The sequence below is a fragment of the Gopherus flavomarginatus genome, chromosome 3 (assembly GCF_025201925.1).
Source record: "Gopherus flavomarginatus isolate rGopFla2 chromosome 3, rGopFla2.mat.asm, whole genome shotgun sequence".
NCBI lineage: Eukaryota > Metazoa > Chordata > Testudines > Testudinidae > Gopherus > Gopherus flavomarginatus.
In genome coordinates this window covers 195,574,460-195,593,458 of record NC_066619.1, presented here as the reverse complement: position 1 = coordinate 195,593,458, position 18,999 = coordinate 195,574,460, and positions in this window count along the sequence as shown.

Genomic DNA, 18,999 nt, shown 5'->3' with positions numbered 1-18,999 from the left:
TCTGAAACTTAACAACCCTCTGATTCAGAGACAAGACTGAGCCATTGTTATAATTCAAAGGAATGACTGCTTCATGCTAGGAGGCAGATTCTGGCTCTTGCTGCTGCTTGAAGAAATTCCCCCTGTTAACCTTTGAGGGATAGTATACATGTTTTGGGGATCACTATTGCGAAAGTATAGGTTAGATTATTGCTGTTTTGCTCTGAAAAGGTTCAGATTGTCTCTTCATTTGTAAACTGATGGGGTTATTTCAGTATGCTTATAAAATGTGGTTTTAAATCTGTACAGCTCGTGTGCCAAATTCACCTCTGAGGTTAATGGAGATCCACCAGGGATGAATTTGGTTCAGTGTGTTGTAATGAGGTTTCGCTTTTGTTTGTAAGGAATTGCTTGAGAAACATACACATCTGCAGCATTCTGAATTCAAGCTTTGCTGTGAAAATGCATTCTGTTTAAGATACCTGCATTGTCTAAGTGCCTCACACTCACAGGCTGCTCTGTAACTGTTGAGATGAGTCTGTGGCTGAACCCAACAAAGATGGCAATAATTAGTTCTGTATTTCTTAAACAGTAGATTTGGAAAGCCACAGGTCTAGAATCGAAAATCATTTAAGCTTGATAAGAACAGAAAACCTAGGTAGAGAATTGAAAAGAGAACAGAAAATGACTGTTAACTTGCATTTTAAATACATTCTTGAAAACAAAGATGTACCAGTGGCTCTGAAAATGGCTGAGCACAGTGACTGGTACAGGAATTATGGATTCTTCAGCATACATGTTGAGATGATAAATGGGAAAGAAGCAGCAAAGAAAATTCTATATATTTCTGGCAAAACCATATCAGTTATCGCAGCTAAAGAATGATATTGCCATTATAAAACTATTTAATATTCAGTTGCTTCTTCAAAGAAAGGGAGAGAGAAAAATCAAAGAGTTCTCTCCACGTTATCCAAAACATTCCAGCTAAAATACTTCGATAATCTCCTTCTCTTGACATTCTAGCCATGCCCCTCTCCACCCTTGAGTCTCCTCAGAAATGTTTTAAAATTTGTCCTAGACACTGTTGGTTTGAGAGCACTCCTGGAAAACGTGCATCTGTGTTCCCATGTGCATATTACACTTTGACAGTGGAGAGATGTGATTAGTACATGCGGCTAGTTTTCAGGAGATACATTCATTGAACCAGATCACCTGAAGCTGAAATGGGGAGGTTTACATTATTTCTCCCTGTGCCAGTGCAGTGAGGCCCTGCAATCCTAAGGTAGATTCACAATGAAGAAAGGCAGGGGGCTGCATGGTTTCCATGGGACAGGACATCTTTAAATTCCCTTGGTAGAAATTACCAAGGGGGTAAGATGAGTCAGCACTTTGTTTTCTGTCATAGCTTTGGCTGCTTCCTCACCAGTGCCACCCTTTTTTTGAATAGCCCTTGTCCCCTAAGGGCTTTCTCTGACCTCCAGCCTGAAGGCAGTTTGTGGTAGCTTTCCATTGATGTAGACTTTCTAACACCAGAGTCTTGTACCAGAGTTTACACTTTAATACAAATCTAGCCAACTATATTTTAAAGCACATCTTAAAGAATGAAGAGTAGTATAGGGCATCCTATCTGTCTCCTGTTAATGCAGGATTGTTCCCCAGACAATATTCTCCAGTGCTTGTCCATTACTGTTTTTATATCACCGATGCAATAGAGCTGCCACCACCATAGGTGCTGACTTCTATTTTTTCCGGTGGGTATCTACCCCAAGGCCCTGCCCCCGCTTCTCCCCTTCCCTGAGGCCCTGTCTTTGCTCCACCCTCTCCCCTGAGGCCTCTTCTCACCTTCACTCCACCCCTCCCCCAAATCCCCCTGCCCTCCCGCTCCTTGCTGCTCTCTGCCCTCCCGCAAGTGCCTCCTGCCAGCCGCCAAACAGCTGATCAGCAGCCCCACTAAACAACTGTGGCTGGTAGGTGCTGAGCACCCCCTATTTCTTTTTCCATGAGTGCTTTAGCCCTGGATCACCCACAGAGTTGGCACCTATGGCCACCACATTCATACAGGACTCACCCTTTGGAAGTTAATGGGAAATAGTTTTGTTCTAGGAATAATTTTACTCTTTGTCTTCAGTCCATTACATTTCAAGGTCAGGGTCTCAGGCATCCTGCTTGTTTCCATTTTGTTACAATAACATGTATATTCCAGTAACTGCATTATGGATGCCTCCGTTTTAAAGAAAGATCCTTGAGATTTAGATTAATAATGATAATTTGTCCATCTGCCTTTTTTGCCAATGAAAGATTTCACACAACATATATTAGAAGAATGCTTATGGGAAGGGGGTAGGTTTAGAAGATAAAATAAAAAAAGAGCAAGTTAAAAATCACTTAGAAAAGTTAGATGCCTGCAAGGCACCAGGACCTGATGAAATGCATCCTAGAATACTCAAGGAGTTAATAGAGGAGGTATCTGAGCCTCTAGCTATTATCTTTGGAAAGTCATGGGAGACGAGAGAGATTCCAGAAGACTGGAAAAGGGCTAATATAGTGCCCATCTATAAAAAGGGAAATAAAAACAGCCCAGGAAACTACAGACCAGTTAGTTTAACTTCTGTGCCAGGGAAGATAATGGAGCAAGTAATTAAAGAAATCATCTGCAAACACTTGGAAGGTGGTAAGGTGATAGGGAATAGCCAGCATGGATTTGTAAAGAACAAATCATGTCAAACCAATCTGACAGCTTTCTTTGATAGGATAACGAATCTTGTGGATAAGAGAGAAGCGGTGGATGTGGTATACCTAGACTTTAGTAAGGCATTTGATACGGTCTAGCATGATATCCTTATCGATAAACTAGGCAAATACAATTTAGATGGGGCTACTATAAGGTGGGTGCATAACTGGCTGGATAACCGTACTCAGAGAGTAGTTATTAATGGCTCCCAATCCTGCTGGAAAGGTATAACAAGTGGGGTTCCGCAGGGGTCTGTTTTGGGACCGGTTCTGTTCAATATCTTCATCAACGACTTAGATGTTGGCATAGAAAGTACGCTTATTAAGTTTGCAGACGATACGAAACTGGGAGGGAGTGCAACTCCTTTGGAGGACAAGGTCAAAATTCAAAATGATCTGGACAAATTGGAAAAATGGTCTGAGGTAAACCGGATGAAGTTCAATAAAGACAAATGCAAAGTGCTCTACTTAGGAAGGAACAATCAGTTTCACACATACAGAATGGGAAGAGACTGTCTAGGAAGGAGTATGGCAGAAAGAGATCTAGGGGTCATAGTGGACCACAAGCTAAATATGAGTCAACAGTGTGATACTGTTGCAAAAAAAGCAAACATGATTCTAGGATGCATTAACAGGTGTGTTGTAAACAAGACACGAGAAGTCATTCTTCCGCTCTACTCTGCGCTGGTTAAGCCTCAACTGGACTATTGCGTCCAGTTCTGGGCACCGCATTTCAAGAAAGATGTGGAGAAGTTGGAGAGGGTCCAGAGAAGAGCAACAAGAATGATTAAAGGTCTTGAGAACATGACCTATGAAGGAAGGCTGAAAGAATTGGGTTTATTTAGTTTGGAAAAGAGAAGACTGAGAGGAGACATGATAATAGTTTTCAGGTATTAAAAAGGGTGTCAGCAGGAGGAGGGAGAAAACTTGTTCACTTTAGCCTCTAATGATAGAACAAGAAGCAATGGGCTTAAACTGCAGCAAGGGAGATTTAGGTTGGACATTAGGAAAAAGTTCCTAACTGTCAGGGTAGTTAAACACTGGAATAAATTGCCTAGGGAGGTTGTGGAATCGCCATCTCTGGAGATATTTAAGAGTAGGTTAGATAAATGTCTATCAGGGATGGTCTAGACAGTATTTGGTCCTGCCATGAGGGCGGGGGACTGGACTAGATGACCTCTTGAGGTCCCTTCCAGTCTTAGAATCTATGAATCTAAGTTTTTGTTAGTAAGCTTGAATTCACTTGTTTGTATACTTACAATGGGAGATTATCTCAGTTCACTGGGCTAGAAACATTAGTATAACTGGCTTATCTCCATTGACTTCCCTGAAGTTTCCCTAAGATTTTTCCAGTGTACACAAGATTATGATCTGGCACATTGTCTTCCAACAAATGTTTTAACAATGATGACTTTTTTTTTGTTTTGTTTTTATTTTTTTACTATTACACTTGATTATTTGAGCTGCTGGCTGCACCCAGACTGATGACCAGGAAGTTTTCTTTTGTAGTAAAATATTAAATAGATATGGGCAAAAACTCAAACCCAAATCTGGAAGAAATCTTCTTTCTAGATCTAGTTTGAAAGTGCCAAAATCTTGCCTAGGGTGGCAGAAATCTCAAAAAAGACAGCTGACCTTATATGATTCCTACCATTTTCCATTAACTATTGTTGAATCTGAACCAGTAGTTCTCAAACTTTCGTACTGATGATCCCTTTCACATAGGAAGCCTCTGAGTGTGACCCCCACCTTATAAATTAAAAACACTTTTTTCTAAATTTAACACCATTATAAATGCTGGAGGCAAAGTGGGGTTTGGAATGGAGACTGACAGCTCGCAACCCCCCCACGTAATACCCTCACAACCCCCTGAGGGGTCCCAACCCCCAGTTTGAGAACCCCTGATCTGAACCAAAACCTCAAACTAGATTTGGTTTCAAAACGTGAAGCAGAATTCTAGCATTAGATATTAAGGAAACCCTGACCTAAATCGAACCTGGTTCCGGCTCTGAATACTGCCTCTTCTGGCCATCTGTAGTATTAAATAAATTCAGTCCATTGGCTTTCACATGAGATACTCGGAGCATAGTCTAGTTGCCTCCTTCTCCATTATATAATGGCTTCTCAGTGAGAATCATCCGCACATTTGTTCATTAGCACAGGGGTGAAAGTTCTATTCTCTAGCTATATTAACATAAACTTCACTGGGCTGCATAATCCTAGGCACTTGAGACCTAGAAGGGCAATCGTTCTGTTTGTTAGATTAGTTGTAATGTCTACAAATTAATTCTGCCAGTGTAATTTGTTTCAGATGAATGGGATATCACCGAGTCTAGCATCTTAAAGAGGGGCATCTGAGATATATTTGTAAATAGGTGGTGGAGTTCAGGACAAGTGTCCTTTTCAAAGGATAAAGCATTAAAAGATTGTTTATTAAGACTAAAGTAGCTTTGTCCAATGATCTGGTTGTATTACTGTAACCATTTTTATAAAAAAACTGTATCTTAATTTAGTTCACATATTTTTTCGAAGTTGCTATTTATGTGAATACTTATGTCTTTGATGGAACTGGAGCTTAATTGGTATTTTCTTCTTGGTTACTTATTTTGAAAAGCTCAGTTTTGTCACAGCCAGTTTTTAATCCTGAGCAACTCCCAAATGTATTTAGTGCACTGAGTTTATTGAGTAGTGCATGTTGGGGCTGGGCTAATATATGGAAAGGTCATTTATGTGCCGTGAAATATGATCAGGGATGTCTGCAGCCAGCATGCTTTTGAGTTCAGATGTGTGCTGCTAACGATTCTATATCTACAGTTTACAATATTGGCCAAATTATGCTCTTCCCTGGCAAATCTGTATCTAATTACTTATGCCAGGCTTATCACGATGGTATCAGAATGTCCCCCTGCAGAAGGTCAAGGAATCCCACAACTTTCAGTGTGCAGACTTTCCTCCAAACCAACACTTGGGGGAAGAGTTGCGGCATTTGCCATTGTGTAGGGTAAGTGGTAGACACGACTTTTCTAACACACAGGTATTCCAAGGTCCAGAGGGCAGCCACACAGACCTCAGGGCAGCTGCAGAGGGTCTGGCATTCATGTAGATGTCAGAAACCTATGACATTTTTACATATAGAAAAGATATTTGAGATCAGTTGTGAAGGGTTTTTAATTAATTTTTTCTCTCCCTCTGAGCTCTGTAAAACTGGCCTAGTTTTACATTCCCAAGTTCTCTGTGGATTTTTCTCTATATGTTGTGGATAGTTATTTAGTTTTAGTGTAGTTATTAGTTAAGTAGTTAGTTTTTGGTTTTTCATCTGATCCCCAATGCCAAGGGATGCCTCGATCACCAGGCTTCAAGCCCTACATCTCCTGCTATGCCCCTGAGTGACCCACACTCAAGTTGCTTGAAGTGTCCGGGGAAGCTCATTTCGGGGCCTCTGCAAGGACTTTAAGCCTTGCACAAAGACGGATTGGGAGACCAGGCTAAAATTTCTACTAATGGAAGTGGCACTGAGACCTCCATCTGGGCCAGGCCAGTCAGACTCGGCTCCAAGTGCCATGGTGTCTGTAAGGAATGATCCTCCTATCGTATCACAGTCCCAGCACTGATCATCATCCCCAGTGCCTAGAAGAAAGCGTAAGAAACAGGCTGCTGAAAGGCGGTGATTCCCGGCAACCAAGATCTGCCAGGCATGGGGATCAGTAGAGTGCAATCTAAACCCAGGCACTCCTCTGCCTCGGCACCATTTACTTTGGCACCTATGTAGGTACTGTTGAGCCTGGAGCCAGAAGAGGCTTCCACATTGGTGGCACTGCATGGTACTTATGCTATCTTAACTACACCAGAGGCATTTGTAGCTGTCAGGGATCTCCTCTCATTGTCAAGTATCAGTATAAGCAGCACCACAGGAGTTACCATTATCGGTGCCAGCAGGTATGGAGGAACTGGTTGAATTTGTTATAATACTTGTTACCATGCCAGCCTCACATACCCAGGGTGGTTCATCCTTTGGCATTGTCTGGTATAGAAGATAGAGTTTATTGGGACAGTGTTGGACTCTACCCAGGCCAGGGCATTCCTCACAGAATTACAATTCCTATCAATCCATTCCCCGGTGACACACCTCAAAGGTCATTCAGTTACAACAGCCTGAAACTGTTTGAGGCTCCTAGGCCATATGTCCTTGTGCACTTAGTTGGAACAACACACTGGACTACACCTTAGACCCCTCCAGATGTGGCTGGCCTCAGTGTACTCACCAGGCCATCTCCATCTGGACACTGTACTCCTGGTAGCTTCAGAGGTTCTTATCTCTCTGGATTGGTGATTGGATCCTCTCAACATTTGTGTGGGCATTCCCTTTATCCGTCCTCAACCATCAATGACTCTAGTCTCAGATGTATCAGCTCTAGGATGGGGAACTCACCCTGGGGCCCCTCAGAACAAAGGGCCCTTGGTCTTGGGCATGGCTCTCTCTTCATATCAATGTTAGAGAGCTCAGAGTGGTTCATCTTGCTCGTCAGACATTGCTGTTTCATATTAGGGACAGAAGTTTATTTGTTCTTACAGACAACACAGTAGCCATGTTTTATCTGAACAGGCAAGGAGGAGCTCGCTTTTCCCTCCTTTGTCAGGAAGCAATTCACCTATGGGAATTTTGTATAGCCCATTCAGTCAACCTTGAGGCTTCTACTGAGAGCACAGAATGAGCCGGACAGATCACCTGAGCAGGTCTTTTCCCAGTCACCATGAGTGCTTTGTTCACCTGGCTGTAGCCAGAGCATTGTCAAACACTAGGGGATTTCCCCAGATAGACCTGTTTGTGAACAAGTACAACAGAAAATGTTGCAAATTCTGCTCCCTTCAAATCTGCAGTCCAGGTTCCATCACAGACGCCTTCCTGCTACACTGGATGAGACAACTTTATTATGCTTTTCCCTCAATTCCACTCCTACACAGAGGGCTTTTAAAGATCAAGTGGGACCATGCCTGAGTTTTTTTATTAATAGTCCAAGCATGGGCCCGCCAATACTGGTTTTCCACTCTGCTAGACCTCAGGCAACTCCAGGCTTGCTCCCATTGCACCCGCATCTGATCTCTCAGGACCACAGTAGGTTGCTCCACCTGAACCCAAGTTCACCCGTAAAGCCAAAGCACATTTTATTTCTAAAGTAGCCTGCAGAGGCGTATGAATGCTGCTAAGTCCAAGCCTTCATTTCTCTCTTGCAACCCATCTTCTGCGAATTCTTCACCCTTCAAGAATTTGTGATGCATTTTTTCCCCTGCAAAACTGTATTTTCTCTGAGATCATTTTAAGATTTTCTATCTTCGGTTTCAAGGCTTCATGGGATGAGCTTCTGCTCTAGGTTATACCTGTGTAGATCCAGCATTATTCTATTGACACCGGAGGGGCCCAGATGGATTTTACTTACCTTTTAGTAGCACAAGGACATAGAACAAAACTCTGGCTGAGGACATGTTTCCTCCAATTAGTGATGGACTGGATTTTGCTACAAGGCATCCAGGGACTTGCATTTTATTTGACCACATTTGATAAGAGCTGACTCTCTAATATAAAGAAAGCGTGAGAAGTAAATCCTAATAAAGAGAGTGAGGTGAAATGAATGATAAGTATCATCTGTTTTGGCTGAGTATGTTTAATCTGTATTTGATAGTAATGTTTCCAACTGAACACTTTTTCTTTTTTTTTAACAAAAAGTTCAGGTTGTCAGTGTGTTTGGGTGACTCATTGTGCTGGCCCGGTCCAAAAAGTCTGAATCAGACATTACAATCTAAATAGAAAAGTCAGACAGTATATAAGCAAATGTCAAAGGTACATTCCCCCACTTCCTGCTTACCCTATCGCTCTGTCCAGGTGTTTTAGCCAGTTTGTTACACCGTTATTGCCCCTACCTGCCTTTCTTAACCCTACCTACTTTACTGAAACAAAAACAAACAGTGTGTGTGGTGGTGGAAGGAAGCAGTAATGTAGAGAGGAACAGGAGAGGAAGAAAAGAATTAGACAGTCAATGGTGTTTGCCTACTCCACAAAAAGTAGACAGGGTGTGTGTGTGTGGTGGCGGAGAAGGGATGGGCAGACCATGGCTGGATGGGAAAAAATAGCCAGTCAGAGGGTGCCTGTGTTACTGAAAAGATCTAAGGTCTCTTTGGTCCCTTTGCAGTCCTTGCTGCTCTTTCCCCACCACCTACCTTCAGAGGATCTGGGCCTGGGGAGATTCCCACCTCTGCTCTGTGGGTTCCTAGACTGGGAACATCCTGGTGGTCTGTCTTGCACTGAGATGTAACTCACTGCACAGCAGTGTTTATCAGTGCTTCTTGTAGCTTCAGTAAACAATTATTTGCATGATTTTGCTTTCATAAAGCTCAACAAGTATCTCAATAGAAAGAAAAAGCAGCACATCAAGTCTGCCAAATGCTGCCTTAATTTCTGCTGTACCCACCTAGTGCAGTGGGGTATCAGTGCAAAGAACAGAGAAGTGCAGAGTTCTGTAAGATCTGCTTTTCAACCCAAAACAATTGTCACATCGTTGGTCTGTATCTCCCGTGCTATGTAAACTAAAATATAACTCTGTCAAATAGAACATACTTGTACAGTCCTACAAAGGGATGTGTCCTAAAGACACTGTCTAGCCCTCACCATGTAACTTTACAGAATCATTTTAGTATGGAAACACCTCTTTAAAGGCCTAAAAACTGGAATGATAGGAAAGAATTATAGAAAATGCCAAAAGAAAGAGGGATGGGGATTAAAAGTGATATCAAGGATGCAAGGCTATCATGATGTAAGATTCAATTATAGCCATCTGATCCACATTGGGTGCATGAAGGAAGTGTGATTAATATTCTGTGAATCACAGACTAGATAGTTTTTCACACCATTGTTAACCTGGATCTCCTGCTGGGCTTTTGGGGCTTTTCCTAGAAGGCTGGATATTCAGTTATTTTTGATGGTAGAGGGGTTGATGCTAATGGGTAGGAAGGAAAGAGAATAAAGCAAAAAAGACACCAGTATAAGATTTTTCTGTAGCTGACACCAGCAAAGAGTATTATCTAAGAAAGTTTCAACTAGTGTTAGACAACTTAGTAACAAGGGAAGTTGGATTCTTGAGTCATTAGGAGTAATTTGGAAAACACACCAGTTTTAAATAAGAGAAACCACCACTTTTTCTATTTTCACCACATCTGAATAAAAATATAAGGTATCTCAACTAAAGTAAAGTTTGTTTCCATCATAAATATGTTTTCCCCTTTCTCACTGTTTACTAAGATAAATATTGCCAGAAACACATACCAGATTGTTTGAACAACTCTTGAAACCAAATACAGGATTGTTGGGTTGTATTTAATATTCTGTATGGTTTTTCTAGTGCATAATAAATGTTTTGAAGCAAAGTGCTTTCTCTTTTTGGATGTACCTAATGTTTTTGCCACAGACACAATTTTTCTCTGCTAATTACCAATGTGGCATTTCAAATGGTTTTATCGTGACCAGGGGCTGCTAACAGGGAGTTTCGCAAGGGAGTTCTCCAGTGAAGGAGGAGCAAATACAGCATCCTTGGGGTAAGTGACTGTCTGTAGTACGTGTTTGTTTGTGTTTGGGGATTACTTGCTGTGTGCTGAGCTTGTGTTTGTCAGTCTGGTTGTTTGGTTGTTTGAAGGACTGTGTGCTGTGGCTGGCAGTTGGAGGCTGTTAGCTTCAAAGGAAGGTCTGAAAGCTAGGAGCCTCTGGTAATTGGCTGAGCCTTAATCAGTGGGCAGGGCATTCACACAGGCCAGGGCTTTATAAAGCAGCGCACAAGCGACCAGACAGCTTTGCGACCAGGGACTGCTAACAAGGAGTTTTGCAAGGGAGTGGGATGGGAGCGGGGACCCGTGCCGGTTCTATCTGTGTCCCTTTATTCCCCTTGAAACCTATAAACCAAACTACATTCAAAACCTCTTGCTTTAAACCACCCTTCCATTAACTAGGAGAAAATGCAGGCAGAAGCCCAGCTGCAGAGTGGAGGCTATCCAGTTTATTGCACTGAGTGCAGCATGTATGATCACCTGCCCTGTGGGTGGGTGGCGTATGTGTGCAGTCGGTGCAAGGGGCTCCTGGCCCTCAGAGACCACGTACGGACTTTGGAGGCTGGGGTGGCGGAACTGGAGGAGCTAAGAGAGGCAGAGAGGTATGCTGATGAGACTTTCTAGGACACTGTAGAATTGTCCCACCTCCGGTCAGACAGCCTCTGTGCTGTTGAGGAGGATGAAAGGCCCAGGGAAGCAGAGCAGTCAATGGGAGCAGAGAGAAACCTTCCCGTAGTTGGGACCCTCCTTCCAGATGGTGCTGGGGTTGCCTCTCGCACTGAGGTTACCTCTCTGGGGGAGGGAACTCCAGTTGCTAGGAAAAGGCAGGTGTTAGTAATGGGAGATTCGATCATTAAAAACGTAGATAGCTGGGTCTGTGATGACCAGGAGAACCGTATGGTGACTTGCCTGCCTGGTGCAAAGGTTGCAGATCTCTTGAGGCATCTAGACAGACTTATGTGTAGTGCTGGGGAAGAGCTGGTCGTTGTGGTACATGTAGGTACCAATGACATAGGGAAGGGTAAGAGAGATGTCCTGGAGGCCAAATTTAGGCTTCTAGGGAAGAGACTGAAATCCAGGACCTCTATGGTGGCATTCTCAGAAATGCTCCCAGTTCCACGCGCAGGGCCAGGTAGGCAGGCAGAGCTTCAGAGTCTCAATGCGTGGATGAGACGATGGTGTAGAGAGGAGGGGTTTACATTCATTAAGAACTGGGGAAACTTTTGGGATGCGGGGAGCCTATACAGGAGAGATGGGCTCCACCTAAACCAAAGTGGAACCAGACTGCTGGCACTAAAAAGGTTGTAGAGTAGTTTTTAAACTAGGAGATGGGGGAAAGCCGACTGCTGCAGAGGAGCATGTGGATCGGACACAGACTTCTCTTAGAATAGAGTCTGATGATAGAGAATCTCCAGGTTATAGTCAGGAGCAGAGGATGGAAGAGGATAATGTAAGGGCTAGATCAGATGATAAACAGTCACAGAAAAAAGAATCTGGCACATCAGAAGGGCAGACAACTAAACAGGGACAAGTTTTTAAAGTGCTTGTACACAAATGCTAGACGTCTAAATAATAAGATGGGTGAACTAGAGTGCCTTGTGATAAAGGAGGATATTGATATAATAGGCATCACAGAAACCTGGTGGACTGAGAGCCATCAATGGGACACAATCATTCTGGGGTACAAAATATATTGGAAGGACAGAGCAGGTCGTGCGGGGGGTGGGGAGTGGCACTATATGTGAAAGAAAATGTAGAATCAAATGAAGTAAAAATCTTAAGCGAATCCACAAGTTCCATAGAATCTCTATGGATAGAAATGCCATGCTCTAATAAAAACATAACATTAGGGATCTATTATCGACCACCTGACCAGGACAGTAATAGTGATGATGAAATGCTAAGGGAAATTAGAGAGGCTATCAAAATTAAGAACCCAATAATAGTGGTGGATTTCAATTATCCCCATATTGACTGGGAACATTTCACTTCAGGACGAAATGCAGAGATAAAATTTCTCGATACTTTAAATGACTGCTTCATGGAGCAGCTGGTACGGGAACCCACAAGGGGAGAGGCAACTCTAGATTTAATCTTGAGTGGAGCGCAGGAGCTGGTCCAAGAGGTAACTATAGCAGGACCGCTTGGAAATAGTGACCATAATATAATAGCATTCAACATCCCTGTGGGGGGAAGAACATCTTAACAGTCCAACATCATGGCATTTAATTTCAAAAGGGGGAACTATGCAAAAATGAGGAGGTTAGTTAAAAGTGACTAAAGTGAAATCCCTGCAAGCTGCATGGGTGCTTTTTAAAGACACCATAATAGAGGCCCAACTTCAATGTATACCCCAAATTAAGAAACATAGTAAAAGAACTAAAAAAGAGCCACTGTGGCTTAACAACCATGTAAAAGAAGCAGTGAGAGAGAAAAAGACTTCCTTTAAAAAGTGGAAGTCAAATCTTAGTGAGGCAAATAGAAAGGAGCATAAACACTGCCAAATTAAGTGCAAAAGTGTAATAAGAAAAGCCAAAAAGGAGTTTGAAGAACAGCTAGCCAAAAACTCAAAAAGTTATAACAAAATGTTTTTTAAATACATCAGAAGAAGGAAGCCTGCTAAACAACCAGTGGGGCCCCTTGATGATCAAGATACAAAAGGAGCACTTAAAGACAATAAAGTCATTGTGGAGAAACTAAATGGATTCTTTGCTTCAGTCTTCACGGCTGAGGATGTTAGGGAGATTCCCAAACCTGAGCTGGCTTTTGTAGGTGACAAATCTGAGGAACTGTCACAGATTGAAGAGTCACTAGAGGACGTTTTGGAATTAATTGATCAACTCAACATTAACAAGTCACCGGGACCAGATGGCATTCACCCGAGTTCTGAAAGAGCTCAAATGTGAAGTTGCGGAACTATTAACTATGGTTTGTAATCGGTCCTTTAAATCGGCTTCTGTACCCAATAACTAGAAGTTAGCTAATGTAACGCCAATATTTAAAAGGGGCTCTAGAGGTGATCCCGGCAATTACAGACTGGTAAGTCTAACGTCAGTACCGGGCAAATTAATCGAAACAATAGCTAAGAATAAAATTGTCAGACACATAAATGAACATAAACTGTTGAGCAATAGTCAACATGGTTTCTGTAAAGGGAAATCATGCCTTACTAATCTATTAGAGTTCTTTGAAGGGGTCAACAAACATGTGGACAAGGGGGATCCAGTGGACATAGTGTACTTAGATTTCCAGAAAGCCTTTGACAAGGTCCCTCACCAAAGGCTCTTACGTAAATTAAGCTGTCATGGGATAAAAGGGAAGGTCCTTTCATGGATTGAGAACTGGTTAAAAGACAGGGAACAAAGGGTAGGAATTAATGGTAAATTCTCAGAATGGAGAGGGGTAACTAGTGGTGTTCCCCAAGGATCAGTCCTAAGACCAATCCTATTCAATTTATTCATAAATGATCTGGAGAAAGGGGTAAACAGCGAGGTGGCAAAGTTTGCAGATGATACTAAACTGCTCAAGATAGTTAAGACCAAAGCATATTGTGAAGAACTTCAAAAAGATCTCACAAAACTAAGTGATTGGGCAACAAAATGGCAAATGAAATTTAATGTGGATAAATGTAAAGTAATGCACGTTGGAAAAAATAACCCCAACTATACATACAATATGATGGGGGCTAATTTAGCTACAACGAGTCAGGAAAAAGATCTTGGCGTCATCGTGGATAGTTCTTTGAAGACGTCCACGCAGTGTGCAGAGGCGGTCAAAAAAGCAAACAGGATGTTAGGAATCATTAAAAAGGGGATAGAGAATAATACTGAGACTATCTTATTGCCCTTATATAAATCCATGGTACGCCCACATCTCGAATGCGTACAGATATGGTCTCCTCACCTCAAAAAAGATATACTGGCACTAGAAAAGGTTCAGAAAAGGGCAACTAAAATGATTAGGGGTTTGGAGAGGGTCCCATATGATGAAAGATTAAAGAGGCTAGGACTCTTCAGCTTGGAAAAGAGGAGACTAAGGGGGGATATGATAGAGATATATAAAATCATGAGTGATGTGGAGAAAGTGGTTAAGGAAAAGTTATTTACTTATTCCCATAATACAAGAACTAGGGACCACCAAATGAAATTAATAGGTAGCAGGTTTAAAACAAATAAAAGGAAGTTCTTCTTCACGCAGCGCACAGTCAACTTGTGGAACTCCTTAACTGAGGAGGTTGTGAAGACTAGGATTATAACAGCGTTTAAAAGAGAACTGGATAAATTCATGGTGGTTAAGTCCATAAATGGCTATTAGCCAGGATGGGTAAGGAATGGTGTCCCTAGCCTCTGTTTGTCAGAGGATGGAGATGGATGGCAGGAAAGAGATCACTTGATCATTGCCTGTTAGGTTCACTCCCTCTTGGGCACCTGGCATTGGCCACTGTTGGTAGACAGATACTGGGCTAGATGGACCTTTGGTCTGACCCGGTACGGACGTTCTTATCCTGATTCTTTTTTAGACCATAAAAGTGGATGATTCCAATTATTCTTCTTGGGAGGCAGGACAAAATAAATAAAAGTTTTTGGGGGTACAGATCAAGCACTCATATCCCTAGTGGTTAAACTGAATTTACAATTATGTCTGCATAGTACCCACAATTGCTGTCATCCTAAAGCATAGGAAAGACACAAACTATTTCAGTTCACTGTTTCTTCATGTTTTCTTCAATAGCTGTTCCCTTTAGAAGGGGAAAGCAATAACCCTACATAATTGTTGCAAAGTTAAAAAAATCATTATCTGTAGAATTACACTTAAAGGTATCTCAAGTATTTCCTTTTAAACTCAGTTGTCAAGAGTAAATAACTTGACCTGAAACTCTGTATACTACATTAAATCAAGAACATTGCAGAAGGAAAAAGAAACAACATTATTTTGCCTAAATAGATTTTTGAACCTATTAAATTATAATAAATTATGAAGTTATGTCTCCAGTGCCTCCTAGAGCATGCTGGTTTCACAGTTAACAGTGTTGACAGAACATTTGTTTGAAGCAATATCAGACATTTTCCTTGCAGACGTGTTATTCGCTGTGGCTAGGTATACAAGTACGTCCCTGTGTCCTAATTATTTGAAGAGAGACTTTCTTTAAAATGGACATAAAAGTGGTTTGGTAATGGAAGAGTTAATATAATAGCTTTTCTACTGGCTAAAATTCTTTGAGATAATATAATACAGTGGTATTACCATATGTGATGGGGTGTTCATCCCACGTCAGCCCTGAAGGGGTTGAAATGGCTCAAAAGAGGTCAATTCACCTTATAGGCTGTATCTGGGGGACAGCCAGAACCTGATAAAGGATAATTGCTGATGAAGCCTAGCTGGGGGAAGAAGTAGTATAAAGCTGGGAAGTTTTCACCAGAAATGGGGCTACAGTGAAAGAGACTGTGTTTACTCTCTGGGCACAGAGAGGTGGGTAGGAGGAAACCCACTGCAGAACAAAAATTCTAGGATCCTATACCTGACAGAAGAGGTTTACCCAGAGAGTTGCGAGGAAGAAATCTTGTGGAAAACAGAGTAAGAAAAACCCAGGGCCAGGCTGGGTACCTCTCATCTGCTGATGATTGAGTCCCTGGTCTGGACCCTGAAGTAGCAGATGAGCCTGGGTTCCCGTACCAGCCATTGAGAAGTGGCACAGACTGGAAATTGGCACAGAAGACCGCCTGGGATAGTATACAGACAGTTGCTCCAGAGGGACTTTGATACCCCAAGAGGGGAAGACTATGTAGTGACCTAGCCAGAGGGTTGAGTCATGAGGAGGGGGGTGCTGTGAAGTATGGGAGGAGAGACCACCACGGTGACAGAGTCACTGACAGAAGGGGATGCCAAACTGGGCAAGAGCTAATCCCCAGACCAGCCACGAGAAGGCACCATAGTAGTGAGTGAACCTTGTTACACCATAATCAGATTTACATCATATTGGGTAGAAACCTCTTCCTTAATCCTACACATCTAGTGTAGAACCAACTCTATAGGTTGGAAGGGTTATTTAGGTTCCATCACTCATTCACTCTTTGCTTTCTTCAGATACCACCAGCAAGAGCGTTGATTAGAAACAATTATTGTGGAAGTTTTATTATAAATTATTTTTTGTTGCAGTAACACTGTGACCCTAAGAACACCCCAAGGCCAAAGGACAAGAGACTCTGTGGTATTTAGCAGTGAATCTTAGCTGGCCTGATTAGCACCTGGACAGAGTGATAGGGTAAGCAGAAAGTGTAGTGGGGGGGAATGTACCTTTGACATTTGCTTATATACTTTCTGTCTTTTCTATTTAGATTGTAATATCTGATTCAGATTTTTTGGATGGGGCCAGCACAATGAGTCAACCAAACATACTGGCAACCTGGACTTTTTGTTAAAACCACTTTTTCCTCTAGCCACTGGGGGCAGGAGGTTTTGAGGCTCTACCCGCAGGAAGGAGGGTGGGGGTCTCGGGTCTGCCACTCAAGGGGGGTGCAGGCAGAAGGGGCAGAGCCAGGGGCTAGCCTCCCCAAAGGGGGGTCCCACCCATGCACAGAAGCACTGCACGGCAAGCGGAGACACAACCCCTTACCAGGTTTGGGTTGAACCCCAAAGAGTCACAGACACCTTGAGGTCCAAATCAAGGATCAGGCCCCATGGTGTTATATATGTGTACATGTATGTAATGTAACAAAAATATTGTCCCTGCCCTGAAGAGCTTACAATCTAAGTATATAAGAAGGTGAATACAACAAGGAGACTGGGGAGTGTACAAGGTAAAAACATCTTTATTTGATACTGCAGAATTCTGCTGACAGACTTGCATACAAGATGGGGGAAAATATTTTTCCCCTATCACTTTTTTTTTTGGTGCCACAAATCTAACAGTTCTATTAAATCTAGAGCAATAGGTGGGAAAATTTTAAAAAAGATGGAAAAGTGATTACTAACAACGGCCTGTTTAAGATCTTAGGCTCAGAAAAAGCAGCAGGAAATCTTTCAAAACAAAGATTAGTCAAATATTGCTCAGGTTCTTTTAAAATACTTACAGATAGGCACATGGATCCCACGAGTGACCCCAGTACAATTTGGGAACCAAATCTTTGCAAACCCATTAATAACCTTCTGTGCGTTGCCCTGCCTTATAACCCTGGAGAAAAGCAATTTCTTAATAGCAGCACACACCTCCATCACAATTTCTCCAAGCGTTGATCTACAGCCACCAAACTGGTTAGTTACAATAGCAAATGGAGGTGGTGAGCTTCTAGGTGGCACTGGCCATTCATATGGAGGGCAGCTCTCACATAGGTGCCACCACTGATGCTCCACTGTGAACTCTGCACAGATTTCTTGAAAAAGGAGTTTTTGACATCCTGAAGTTCTGCCACCACTGTTGGTCATTCCAGATATGCAGCACTATTCTGTCCCACCAGTCAGTGCTAATTGTGTGAGCCCAAAAGGAGCACTTCAGGAACAGTTCAAGGAGAAGTATCTGCTCAGTCTCCTCCTCCTCCTCAGGGGCTATTAGTGCTCTTGTGCTGAATTAATTTAGATATGCTTGCAGCAACTTATTGACATTCACTACCATGGGAATTGCATTGCTCACCAAGGCGTCCTCCATGCAGCCTGACAGCACTTAAAAATGGCACTGGATTGCAAAGAGCCAGTTGGATGATGGGATAAAAGGAGAGGAATCAGAGAATTATTTAGTTTGACCTCAAGTCCCAGAACTTCATTGCAGTCCAGAAGGTATCCCACAATGCACAGCATGAAAAATCCCAGAACGTATACAGCACAACAGTGGAGCAATGCACCATGGGATGTCTGAGAACTTCTTTCAACAGCACTGTGCCGTACGGCAGCAATGATTTGAGGCAAAACTACCTTAACTGTGAGATAACAATGTGGTGTGTACATACTGTTTGCATACCACTTGTTGCAGTTCACGTAGCATGGATATAGAAAACCTACAGCATGTCTCAAGTGAAAATATGCCTTTAGAGAATATGTTAAAATTGCTTATTTGGGTGATTCCTAGACCTTTTCCAGGCTATTTTCAAGCTTCTCTCTCTCTCTCTTGTTCCCCCATTTCCCTCATATGTGATAGTAATATGACGCAAGACGTGTATGTAAAATGTTTTGGCACCAGATCCCATAGTCTTTTTTCTTCACCACTTGTTCACTCAAGTCCCTGTTCAGGTGTATTATTCAGAACAAATAATATACAACACTTTGTAAATCAAACAAACCCTTTTATTCTCATGAGCTGGATACACAGCAATCAGTCCATGGTCTCTAACACACGTAGCTGATGATTTTTGCTACAACAAATGGTTTATAAATGCTGATGTAAATTAAAGTGTCCTCATAGCACCAGTGGAAAATGGAAACATAGGACATTGCTTGCGCTGACAAGATGAGAACATTTGGACTTTACTCAGGAATAGTGTTCACACAAATTATGTGCCAGCATGGATTGTGCACTGCATAATCTACATCAAAAGACATTAAGTATTTGCTTCATGATTGGAATTAATTATCTTAATTTATAAATACTGCATAAGAATCCAGGAGTATCAATTATGGTAAATTCCATTGTTCTTTAGCAACATATTATGCATTTTCCAGAACTGCCCACTGTTAGGATATAGATATTCAGGCCTGTCTGCAAAGGCCTAT